This window comes from Corylus avellana, assembly GCF_965113065.1.
Source record: "Corylus avellana chromosome 5 unlocalized genomic scaffold, dhCorAvel1.hap1.2 SUPER_5_unloc_3, whole genome shotgun sequence".
In the NCBI taxonomy this organism is placed as follows: Eukaryota; Viridiplantae; Streptophyta; class Magnoliopsida; order Fagales; family Betulaceae; genus Corylus; species Corylus avellana.
Window position 1 is genome coordinate 1 of NW_028290469.1, and position 13,390 is coordinate 13,390.

Sequence of the window (13,390 nt, forward strand, 5' to 3'; positions counted from 1 at the left end):
TTGCTTTTATTTTTTTTTTTCTTTCATATTTTAAAATTTGGCTACCCCTTTTTTTTCTTATAATTTTTTTTCTTAAAAAAAATGGTTTTATTTTATTAAGGGCAATTTCATCACGGGGAAACATTAATTAACAATTTTTGTAATTCAAAAGGTACATTGTCCTAATTAATTAAAGTTTGAAAGATATTGAAGAGAACTGATTTATCAAGTACTCACAAAAAAAAAAAAAAAAAAAAAAAGATTTCTCAAGAAGACAAAAATAGTCCTATAAATTAAAAAAAAAAAAAAAATTAATTATTTAAAAGAAAACAAAAATTTTTAATGCTCTTTCTTTTATATTTTTGAATTTAGCCACTTTTATATGTTTTTTTATTTTTTTTATTTTATTAAAAGTATTTTCATCATTGATAATTTTTCATAATTTAAAAGGTATGTTGAAAATTTGAGAGAATGTTGAAGAGACTGAGTCGGCCATTTGTCCTAACATCCCTTACCATGACTTTTAACATTCTTTGCATGAATGGGAACCGATTGCATCATTTTCATTGAAACCGTGTTAGGGGTTGGTCCATTCCATATCATTATCAGTTGAACGTACAGGAAAAGATTTGGAAATCGTGGGAGTCGTTGGTGCATCATTATTCCTTATTCATTGAGTTTTTTTTTTTTTTTTTTTTTTTTTTGTAAATTGGACATAATTGTCAGTTGAATCAAAATAGTTGAATGTAACCCGCGTGAATAGTTCAAGGAGTGCCAATTATGTTCGAAGATAATGTAGAGATATTTAGTTGGAAAATGGAATCCGCGTGAGTAGGTGGGACATCACTATTAGTTGAATGGGAAATGTTGAAAAAATGCGGGAGTGGGCAGGAAGAGTTGAATGGAAATAAAAAGAAAAAAAACTTTTAATTGTGAAAATATTTTTTAAAATTATCAAAATATTGTTAATATTCTCCTCAATGACAATGATGAAACAATCCTTAATAAAATAAAAACAAAAAATACTAAAATTTCTAAAAAAAAAAACTTAATTTTTGAAAATAAAAAATTTCTGTTCAAAAAAAAAAAAAAATCGCTTAAAAAAATTTGTTTTAAAAAAATTCTTTTTATTTTTTAATTAAAATTTTTCATTTAAAAAAAATTAAAAACTCTTTTTTTTTTTTTTTGGCGAATTTATAGGTGTATTTTTGTCTTATTGAGAAATTTATAAGCACATTTTTATCTTTTTGCTAGCTTTGGGGGACATTGACAATGTTTTAGTACTTTGGGGGGACATTATCAAAGTTTAAGAAAACATTGTCAATTGAGTGGTAGTTTGAGGAGGTACGTGAACTTTACCATTTTATTTTTTATTTTTTTCCAATGGCTTACTAGTTTCCCTGTAATTACTTAATTACTTAATTCCTCTATTTGCTTACTCTCCTCAATTTTCTCTAATTCATTATTTTTTGAAATCGGTTAACATAATTCATGAGTAGGTGAAATAATTGTGGGGGGTAGAAACAGCAACCAATTTTTTTAAATTTGCTTCTTTTTATTGATAATTCTTAAAAGATGGGAATGAATAAAAAGGAGTGTGTATAATTAAATTTTTCTTTCACAATTTCTTGCAAATTTGATTCTACTTTAATTGCTTTTTGTTCTACCAATTATTTTTTCTTTGACAATGTCGAGGTCTTAGCCGAGTCCTAACCGGGTCTCGGCGATATTCCGGCAAAGTCTTGGCAATGGCTCAGTCGGGTCTTGTGATTACAATCAAATCATTGCAATTGCATATCAATTCTTTGTGATTTGATTACCTTATTTGTAGTGTATTCAGCTATCCTATTTTTCCTGTAAGTAGGGATATTGATTGATCTTTGTAAATCAATCAAGTGAAATAAGAGCAAAATGCAGCCTATGAGGCTTTATTATATGTAGAAGTAGATCATAAACCGAATTATTTAAAATCTTGTTTATTTTTTTTATTCCGTTTTGTCTTTATTTTTCTATTTGATTATCATTTCTTTTAGCTAATTTCAGAATAAGAAGCTCAAACTCAAATACTAGTTTACAGTTTTAAAAAGAAAAATTATTTTACGGAAATTAAATAAATTTTTCTTTGACAATTTCTTGCAAATTTGATTCTACTTTAATTGCTTTTTGTTCTACCAACGATTTTTTTCTTATCAGACTTCAATTTGTCTAATTTTATTCTATTATCAATTTTAACTTTCTCTAACCATTCAAAAAATTTAACATACTCTTTAATTTCATTCATATATTTATAATAATCATTTCTAATTTTATTTCTTTTTAATTTCGAAAACATCTAAAAATCCATTCCCTTTTTTCATCAATTTCTTTTGCTATAAATTCATTTTCAAAGAAATCAAGAGCGCTTAAAAGATACATAAAAGGGCGTATATGCAGGAAACATGATTATGATCAATGTGTAAACACCATAATAAACCACCCAATTGGACCTTAGAACATTCCTAGCAGCTTCACAAAAATTACTCACCAAAATAATTAAAAGTAAATTTTTCTTTATTTTAACAACTCACCTTTTTCGAACACCCACAGCAGCCTCACTATTTTAATAATCCACTTTCACTATTCTATTTCAATATTATTTTTCAAAGATTTGTTTATTTTTTCTCTAACTTTTGTATTTTTGAATATTTGCATTTTCCTAATGATCTATTTTAAGAATATTTGTCTTATTTAATATTTTTAAAAATTTGTAATTTTCCGATAATATTCTTTATCGAACGGTAATATTCTTGGTTGGTTTTTCTTCGGGAGAAAACCACCCAGATTGTGAAGGAGGAAGTGGGTTTGTGGAGAGAAATGGCGCTAAATGCTAAATGGGTGAGAGAAAAGAAAAAGAGAAAGGAGAAAGGCCTGCAGAGAAGAGAAGAAAAGAGAAAAAAAAAAAAAAAAAAAAAAAAAGAGAGAAATTATTTGTTTAATCAATAGATGAGTGAATGGTACTCACTATTCACTCACCATTTTATTTTGGTTAAAATAATGAGTCTAAACAGTGAAAATTTAAACCACTTTTATTAAATTACAAATAACTGGAATCCCAATCCCATGTTAAGTATGACTTGAATTAAAAGTAATGTTGAGACCCAGTGGTTTGTCTCCTTCTTCAAGTATCAGAGTTTCTTGGTTCAACTGATTTGCTCCTTTACATGTGGGTTTTGGAGTCCTTCTCCTATGTGTACTTGGACTCCTTGTTTGACTTATAGTAGGAATCCTAGACCAACATGTAAAAGGAGAGTTAAGCTTTTATATAAGGAACAAAGCACAAGGTGAATTTGTGTGTGCCAAACGTGAATATATGTGAGCACCAAAGGGAGGATAAAAAGACCGAGAGAATTTAAGAGAAGGAGGTACAAGGACTGTCACTGTGTTTTCTTCTTGGTGGTTTTTGGAGGAGCCAAAAACAAGTGATTAGAAGAAAAAAGTGCTGCAGAGTGAGAGAAGAAAATAGAGATCAGTCGTCATCTGCTCTAGCAAAAGAAGAGTTTGTACATCAGTGTTTTGTATTCTATTTTGAGAATAATCTTTCTTGTGTAATAGTGAGATTTGGGTGTATTGGGGCTTTGGGATCTAAGTAATTTTCTATCTACTATTTTTGTACTTCATCTTTTGATAGTGATTTCCCCCAGGTAGTCTCCTCCAGTGGATATAGGCTTGTTAAGCCGAACCACTTAAATGTTGGTGTCCTGTGTGATTTGATTGCTTATCTTTGTTATTCCGCATACTTCTTATTTTTCGCATCTCACGGGTCTTGGGAAATAGACTTAATTTCCTAACAACTGGTATCAGAGTTTTTGGTTCGAGTGGGAGTGATGGCAGTAGAAGAACGAAAGATAGGAATCGAAAAATTTAACGGCAAAGATTTTGGGTATTGGAAGATACAAATTGAAGATATTCTTTATGGGAAGGATCTTCATCAACCCATATTGCATCATTATCGTTGAAACCGTGTTAGAGATTGGTCCATCATTCCATATCAATATCAGTTGAACGTACAGGAAAAGATTTGGAAATCGTGGGAGTCGTTGGTGCATCATTATTCGTTATTCATTGAGTTTTTTTTTTTTTTTTTTGGGGTAAAGTCCATATACCCCCTCAAACTACCATCCAATTGACAATGTCCTCCCAAACTTTCAATTGCGACAATGTACCCCCCAAACTACCAATATTGTCAATATCCCCCCAAAACTAGCAAAAAGATCAAAATACCCCTATATATTTATCAATATGACAAAAATACCCCTAAAATTCAAAATAAATAAATAAAACGAAAATTTTAATTTTTTTAATATTTAAACGATTTTTTTTAAAACCGAAATTTTTATTTTTAAAAAAAATCAATTTTTATTTTTTTAGATTTTTTTTTTTAAATATGTTTTAAAAAACGAAAATTTTATTTTTTTTAAACGAAAATATTTTAATTTTTTTTAAAACGGAAATTTTTATTTAAAAATTATAAAAGAAAACTTTTTTTTTTAAAAAAAAAACAAAAAAACAAACGAAAATTTTTCAATTTTTATAAAAAAAAAAAATCGAAATTTTTTAATTTTTTTTTTCTAATAAAAAGATTTTTTTTTAATTTTATTTTAGGTTTTTTCAGAAATTTTAGTATTTTTTTTTAAAATTTTACTAAGGGTAGTTTCGTCAATGAGGGGTTCGTTGACAATGTTTTGGTAGTTTGGGGGATACATTGTCGCAATTTAAAGTTTGGGGAGACATTATCAATTGGGTGGTAGTTTGAGGGGGTATATGGACTTTCTCTTTTTTTTTTTTTTTTTTTTTTTTTTTTTGTAAATTTGGACATAAATAGGTGCATTTATGTGATGAGACAGTAAGCCAGTCAAATAAATATCCAATATTTGCCATTTGACAAATTGGACTTGGTACAATAAATGCAGGGGAAATTTGTGCCTTGGTGGATAAGATTTGGCAAAGCATAGAGAAGGATAATAGTAAAGCTAGAGTTGAGTGGGGTTGCCATGTTCGTTTGTCTCTTAAAACGTGTTGCTTCGTCTCTTAATTTCTTCTTCACCTCCTAAACAAGGAATTAGATATTACATATTAGGCACTTTCGGTTATTGACCACCAATATTATAAAAAGTTTTACTGCATACCAAAAGCAGCCACTAATCTTCAAGTTATTATCTAATTAATTACCTTCTTATGTTAAGAATAATAGGGATCTCTCGTCTAAGGGACGTCATGATTAAGTGTTTTAAAGGATCAAATGTCCAAGTGACACTCTAATTGACATGACTAATGAATTCAACACAAATATAATACAAAATTAAGAAGTTAATGTTAGGATTGAGGAATTAATCTAATCCGTTTAATTAAATAGATCGGGTTAAAATTAACTTACATAGTCTTATATACATACTTCGTCACGATTTAAACCTGACGTGCAAATATGAATTGTCACCCCTACTCTAAACTCATCAATTCTTACATGAAACGAGAATTCTCCAAAATTTTGTCCGAATGTCTTGAAATTTAAGCACAATAGTTAAGAAATTCCAATCTATGCTATATTAGGTTGATAAATGAAGGTAGGGTTTGTTTGTTGGGTTTTGCGTTGGGCCATTTTTCGCAATATATATATATTTTAATTTGTTTACGCCACCTAATATTTAAAAGATCCCCACTAATAGTAGTAGGCATTGGGTAGGTCATTGCTCATCAAATCAGCCAGGCCGTCTTGGTATTGACGTATAAGTATTTCAACGATTATCGATAGGTTTCTATTTATAAGGACGGTGAACTTAGGTATCTTTATGTTTTTTCATTATCCAAATTAAATTTTTTGCAAAATTTATTCACCGACACCTATGCTATGCGTGTCAAATGTAATTCTTCCTTTTTTCTCTTGGCAAGAAAGAAATTATTTTTCTTTCAATTGAGTGCATTTTATTATTATAATTTCTCACTTTCTTGTAAAATAAGAAGCTGTACGTGACATCAACACGGTTAAAGCCGTGTGGCCGTGTCGGACCCAAAGGTGTTTAATATGGACGGTGAACTGGGTATCTTATAAATCTGCTAACAAAAAAGAGTCAACACTTTTTAAAATTGGTTCGATCTTTGTGAAGTGGAATTTCGTATTATTTGAAGATTGAATTCAATCAGACATGCATTTCCAGAAATTCCGGTTGGGTCTTCCAAGTAAATCCCATTTCTACTTTGCTTGACGTTTAAGCCACGCCACTGAAATTGGTGTCAATGGTTCAAGGAGTGCCGTGTTAAAGATAATGTAGAGATATTTAGTTGGAAAATGGAACCCCCGCAAGGAGGTGGGACATCACTATTAGTTGAATGGAAATATTGAAAAAAAATGCGGGAGTGGGCCAGAAGAGTTGAATGGAAATAAAAAGAAAATCACGTCTCATCAAGACAATATTTTTCAAAATTTTCAAAATATTGTTAATATTTTCCTCAATGACAATGATGAAACAATCTTTAATAAAATAAAAACAAAAAATACTAAAAGTTTAGAAAAAAAATTAATTTTTTTTTTAAATAAAAAATTTCTGTTTTAAAAAAAAATAAAAATTTTCGTTTAAAAAAATTTGTTTTATTTTTTAAAAATTAAAAATTTTCATTTAAAAAAAAAATTAAAAATTCATTTTTTATTTTTTTTTTTTCAAATTTATAAGGATATTTTTGTCTTATTGAGAAATTTATAAGCACATTTTTATCTTTTTGCTACCTTTGGGGTGCCATTGACAATGTTTTAGTAGTTTGGAGAGACATTATCAAAATTTGAGGAGATATTGTCAATTGAGTGATAGTTTGAGGAGGTACGTAAACTTTACCCTTTTTTTTTTGTTTTATTTTTTATTTTTTTTTCAATGGCTTACTAGTTTCCCTGTAATTACTTAATTCCTCTATTTGCTTACTCTCCTCAATTTTCTCTAATTCATTATTTTTTGAAATTGGTGAACATAATTCATGAGTAGGTGAAATAATTGTGGGGTAGAAACAACAACCAATTTTTTTTAAATTTGCTTCTTTTTATTGATAATTCTTAAAAGATGGGGAATGAGTAAAAAGGAGTGTGTATAATTAAATTTTTCTTTCACAATTTCTTGCAAATTTGATTCTACTTTAATTGCTTTTTGTTCTACCAATTATTTTTTCTTTGACAATGTCGGGGTCTTAGCCGAGTCCTAACCAGGTCTCGGCGATATGCCGGCGAAGTCTTGGCAATGGCTTAGTCGGGTCTTGTGATTACAATCAAATCATTGCAATTGCGTATCAATTCTTTGTGATTTGATTCCCAAATTATGATAATACACTTAATATGACATAACTCACTTTCAAGATTAGTAATCTGTGATTACGTTCAGTCTATGATAGAGATAAGATTAGTATTAGATAGGTTTAAGGTTTAAGAGTTGAATTAGAGTCGTTAGGATTCCATCATTTCAAATTAGGATTATGTCATTTAGAATTAGGAGTCTTGTCAATTCATGAGTCATCTTATTGTACCTATATAAAAACTAGTTGTGATTAATGAAAAGCAGAAAACTTATTTGTGAATTTTGTGCTATCATCCCATCCTCTTTGGAGTTTTGTGGCCTCTCTTACCCGAAAGTAGTTATTGTGGTCTCTCCTACAAAAATCCCATTCCCGTCTCAACCCAACCTTGAGTATCCATCAGTCTGCAACCTGTTTTAACTCCATAATTCTTGCAAGCATATAAGCTCGAAGTATGTCCCACCTAGATCCTTTAGCATTTCTGAGTGTGAACCAGACAAGTGGACATACGTTTTTAAGTAACATGTAATACCCTGCCTCTCACAACGGGGTGAGAGTTCTAGGATCTTAAAATTAAAAACGTAATGCAATAACTAGGACCCTAGTTAAACATCCAGGATATAGACCAATTATTTATAAGGATAATAAAAATCATTACATGCAACTATAGGTTTCTATTTGTTAAGTGAAAAGTTTAGAATTCACATATCTAAAAATCATTTTCTGTTTTAGCATTCAAAGCTCCTTTCGCTTCACATGCATAATCAGATATCATTAAATCAACATACGTGAGACAAAAGGTAACAATATAGAGTAGTATTATTTTAAATAATAATACTGTAATAAGCATGTCGATTATTTTAAATCAACATGCTGCACGTGTTTAAGACATTTTGCATTATAAAATCTTTTATTTTCTTCTCCAAACTTTTCTGGGCTTAAAATACAGAAATCAGGATGATTACCCAAACGACTCTTGAGGGGGCACCCCTTCAAGCTCTGGCTCTTCCCCATGGTTTCCTTTAGTGGGAAAAAATCGCTTCCCTTTAGAGCTCTCTGGGCCTCTGTTGCCAAATTGAGACATTTTCAACCAGGGAGCAAGTTGAGTAGAAAAGGAACAATCTCGAGCCAAGTTCCAAGAGGAAGTAGAACCATGGGGGCATATGGCAGAGAGGAATGGAAACCATAGAACAAAACTTGAAAGAAAGATGAAGAACACAGAATGAGAAGCCTCAAGATCCTCTTCCCAAGAACCTCAAGATCCTCCCACTGTCAAGCATCCTACCACTTCAACTTTCAAATCCTTACGATCTTTGAGAAGACATTACAAGCCCAATGCTTAAGATGCTATTCCAAGAGCAACATAGTTGCCAAATTTGGTGTTCCAACCACAATATCCATATAACTTTGGAAAGATCAACAAAGCAGCAAAGACATCGTATTCTTGGAGTAGTTTTGACTAAGAAATCAAATGTGGAATGAACAATCGTACTGACGAAAGTAACAATATCTAATTCCCAGCTTCTCAACTTAATGCATTGTTGCAGAGTGAAGAAGTTTTGACTTGTCTCCAAATCTTAAATAGTGCTTCAATTGGTTCTGCACATGAAATCAGAAGTTCATCCAAATATTAAAACCCTCAGAAGTGAATGAGGAAGAAGTAATAGCATTGGCATTTTTCGGCATCATAGTAGCCATCATAATTTAACCATAATAGAGAAAATATATATATATATATATATATATATATATATATATATATATATATATTTGCCTTCATCTCTAGCTCTACCTCCTATATTTGACTAATAACCTGACGCTCAAAAAGCTCAACTACAGCAAAGGTTGCCACTAATTCAGAGATGATGATCAAAAGCATTTGTTAAAGACATGTACCCACTTCCGTTCAGCAACTTAAATTTCAAAGCATTTGCTGATTTTATTGTACACAAGATGAGCAGAAATCCAAAACAAGTTGTAGTCACTATACTGTCTATACATAGATGTTGCACCTATTTACCTCTCTGACTCTAAGATACCAACACAGAAGTAGTTGAAAACAATTACATAAAAAACATAATAAAAGAAACACCATAGCCTTACACAAGTAGCATGAACCAAACCCTGGGTGTGTTCAATTTTAAGGGGAAATTTAAGTTTACACGTGAGGGAAAGTGTTGCATCAACCAGGAAATGCAACAACTAAAGCCATGTGTTCACAGAACAATTGAAGGGGTACAGAGTAATGCTGAAAGTACAACTGTACAAGCATTGTCTTTTGACTCTTTGGTCAAGTGTTAATATCATGGAAAATTTTAGAAAAAAAGAAGTTGACATACTGTCATAATGTTCAAGGTATATACCAATTATTTATAAAGATAAAAAGTAATTGCATGTAATTTTATAGGTTTCCTTTTGCTAAATTGAAAAGCTCAGAATTCACATATATGGAGAAGATGATATAATGAGGTCAACAAGGCAACAACTTACAGAAAATGAAATTAGTAGGTGAGATGCATATCTGAAAGTAGCTCTATGTTAGTATTCAAAGCTCTGTTTTAATATATTCAAAGCTCCTGTTGCTTCCTGCATAATCAGATAAAATAAAATCAACATACTTGGTACAAAAGACAACAACGAATAATGGTTTGATGGTATTTGACTAATTTAGAGACTGAGGTTAAAAGGGTATGCGCTTTCTTATGATATTAGTTTTCTCCCATATTTGGAGTGTTCTTATGATATTAATTTCTATCTCTACGATGTAACCAATCACATGCATTCAAGCTTTGATGAATGAATCTCAACTGTTGCTGCTTGGCATTTTTCTGATGAGTGAGAAAGAAAAGCACAATAAGGTTTCCAATTACTAATGTTCAATGTTGTTTTCACTTGCAAAAATTTGACTCATCATTTCAAGTAAGCATTCACTGTAGTTGTTGGCTCCAAATGCTAGAAATTTCAAGACTTTTTAATTATAAAATATTTTCTTTTCCCCCTCCTAGCTTTTCTCACTAACCAAATGGATAATAAATCCAAATATTCAATCACTAATTGTGCATGTCCAGATTTAAATCTCAACATCGTGCTTCTAATCCAAACAAAGCTATCAAACACATTTTTTTTTTTTTTTTAAAATAGAAATCTGAATAAATACCCAAATGATTCTTGAGGGGGCACCACTTCCAGCTCTACCTCTTTCCCAGGGTTTCCCTTAAGAGGAAAAAAAGCTTCCCTTTAGATCTCCCTTCTTGGCCTCTGTTGTGAAATGAGACTTTTTGAGTAAGAAGTGAGTTGAGTGAAAACAGCACAATTCCAAGTCAAGAGGAAGTGGAAGTTGTTGGCTGCCGACAAGGTTTTTCCCTACTTAAGATAAGATTTTGATCAAACAAAATGGAGCAAGTCATATAAAGATTTATCTAGATGGTTCTCCATCCATCTAGAAAGTTCTTTACAAAGATTATTCTAGATGGTTCTCCATCCATCTAGAAGGTTCTCTTCAAAGATTTATTCTAGATGGTTCTCCATCCATCTAGAAGGTTCTCTTCAAGATGTATCTAGATGATTCTCTATTCATCTAGAAGGTTCTCAATTTGTCTTCATCATCTAGATGGTTCTACCTTGGGGGCCAAGTTCATTCATCTAGAAGGTTCTAACTTGGGGGCTAAGTTCATCATCTAGATGATTCTAACTTTGGCTATAAATAGCCAAGGGGTCTTATGCCTAAGATGATTGATGCTTGAGGAAGATCAAGAACAACACACACAAGAAGAGAAGTCAAGAGAGCCTCAGTTATACTCCAGAGAGAGAGTTAAGAAAAGAGTGTTTTAATACACCACTGAGAGTGTATATTAGTTTCAACAGAGGTTGTTTCTCTCTGTATTGTTTTACTCCTGTATTAACTCAAGTTTTGCATAACTTGAGTAAACACCACTGTAACAAGTTGTTTATAGTGGATTGATTGGAGTTACTTCCATGGATGTAGGCCCACTGCCGAACCACGTAAATGCTGTGTGTTGATCTCTTGCATTTATCATTCCATTATTATTCTGTGGAGTTTGCACAACCATTGAGTCAAGGGTGTGGCCATCCCTAACAAGTGGTATCAGAGCCAGGCTGACGGTGATACGGTACTATTCACCGACGTCTTTCATTTGAAGATTGTTGTGCAATTTTAATGGACGGTACAAGCAGCAGAATGATAAGCCTAAATGGTAGTAATTGGCTGCTTTGGAAAGACAAGATGTTGGACATACTTTACTATAAAGATATGTATGCTCCAATTGAAGGTGACACAGCCAAGCCAAAGGAGACTTCAGATGCAGAGTGGAAGAAATTAAATTTACAAGTAGTTGGTCTCATTCGGCAATGGGTGGATGACAAAGTATACCATCATATTTCCGATGAAACCAATGCTTGTGAATTATGGAAGAAGCTGACAGCAAGATATGAGCGAAAGACAGCCGTAAAGAAAGCCTTCTTGATTCGACAACTTGTTAACTTGAAGTTTAAGGAGGGTGCTTTAGTTTCCGACCATTTGAATGATTTTCAGAGTATCGTAAATCAACTGAACACTATGAAGATGACTCTTGATGAGGAGCTACAAGCTTTGATGCTCTTGAGCTCTCTACCAGATAGCTGGGAAACCTTGGTGGTGTCCTTGAGTAACTCAACTCCCGATGGCACGATGACCATGGAGCAAGTCACAAGCAGCATGTTCAATGAAGAAACCAGAAGACAGGCTGCTGGGACAGACAGTGCACAAGCTCTTGTCACAGAGAACAGTGGCAGAAGCAAAAACAGAGGTTTCAAGAGTTGTGATAAATCCAAAGGAAGGTCAAAGTCAAGAGGGAGGTCCATTGAAAGAAGAAAATGTTATCATTGCGGCAAGGAGGGTCATATGAAGAGAAATTGCTATGCTTGGAAGCGAGAACAAAACCAAGCTGACTTCAGCCAAAGGAAAGATGATGAAAAGAATACAACTGCCACTTGCTCGGGGCAAGATGTGGTAGTTCTATCTTATGGCGCTGGGGATTGTTTGCATGTTGCGGGTAATGATGAGGAGTGGGTTGTAGACACCGCTGCCTCTTACCATGCTACTCCTAACAAGGAGATCTTCACATCATACAAAGCAGGAGACTTTGGTATGGTAAGAATGGGTAACACTAGCAACTCGAAGATAGTTGGGGTTGGTAACATCCGTGTTCAAACCAATGTCGGGTGTACATTGATTTTGAAGGATGTTCGACATATTCCCGACCTGCGTCTCAATCTCATATCTAGGAATATCCTTGATAAAGAAGGGTATGAAAGTTACTTTGGCAAAGGAGTTTGGAAGCTCACCAAGGGATCTTTGGTGGTGGCTAAAGGCAAGTCTTGTTCATTATACAAGACACATATGAAGGTGTGTCGTGATGAGCTGTTCGTTGTGGAAGATAGTTCATCTCCAAATTTATGGCACAAAAGGCTGGGTCACATGAGTGAGAAAGGGCTGCAGATTTTGGCAAAGAAGTCGCTCATTCCTATTGACAAAGGTAAAGCTCTTAATCCATGTGAACATTGTTTATTCGGGAAGCAGCATAGAGTTTCTTTTGCAACGTCTTCACAAAAGAAATCTACTATTCTGGAGAGGGTCTACTCAGATGTTTGTGGACCTATCGAAGTTCCAACCTTGGGTGGCAATAGATATTTTGTCACATTCATTGATGATGCATCAAGGAAAGTGTGGGTCTATCTATTAAAGACAAAAGATCAAGTCTTTGATATCTTTCAACAATTCCATGCCATGGTTGAAAGAGAGACTGAAAAGCAATTGAAGTGTCTCCGTACTGACAACGGAGGAGAATATACTATGAAGAAATTCAGAAGCTTTTGCTCAGAGCATGGAATAAGGCATGAAAGGACTGTGCCAGGCACCCCACAACACAATGGTATTGCGGAGAGGATGAACCGCACCATTGTAGAAAGAGTTAGATGCATGCTCAAAATGGCTGGATTAGACAAGTCATTTTGGGGAGAGGCCACTCTGACGGCCTGCTATTTAATCAACCGTTCACCTTCAGTTCCTTTGGGTTTTGACATACCGGAAAGAGTATGGAGTGGA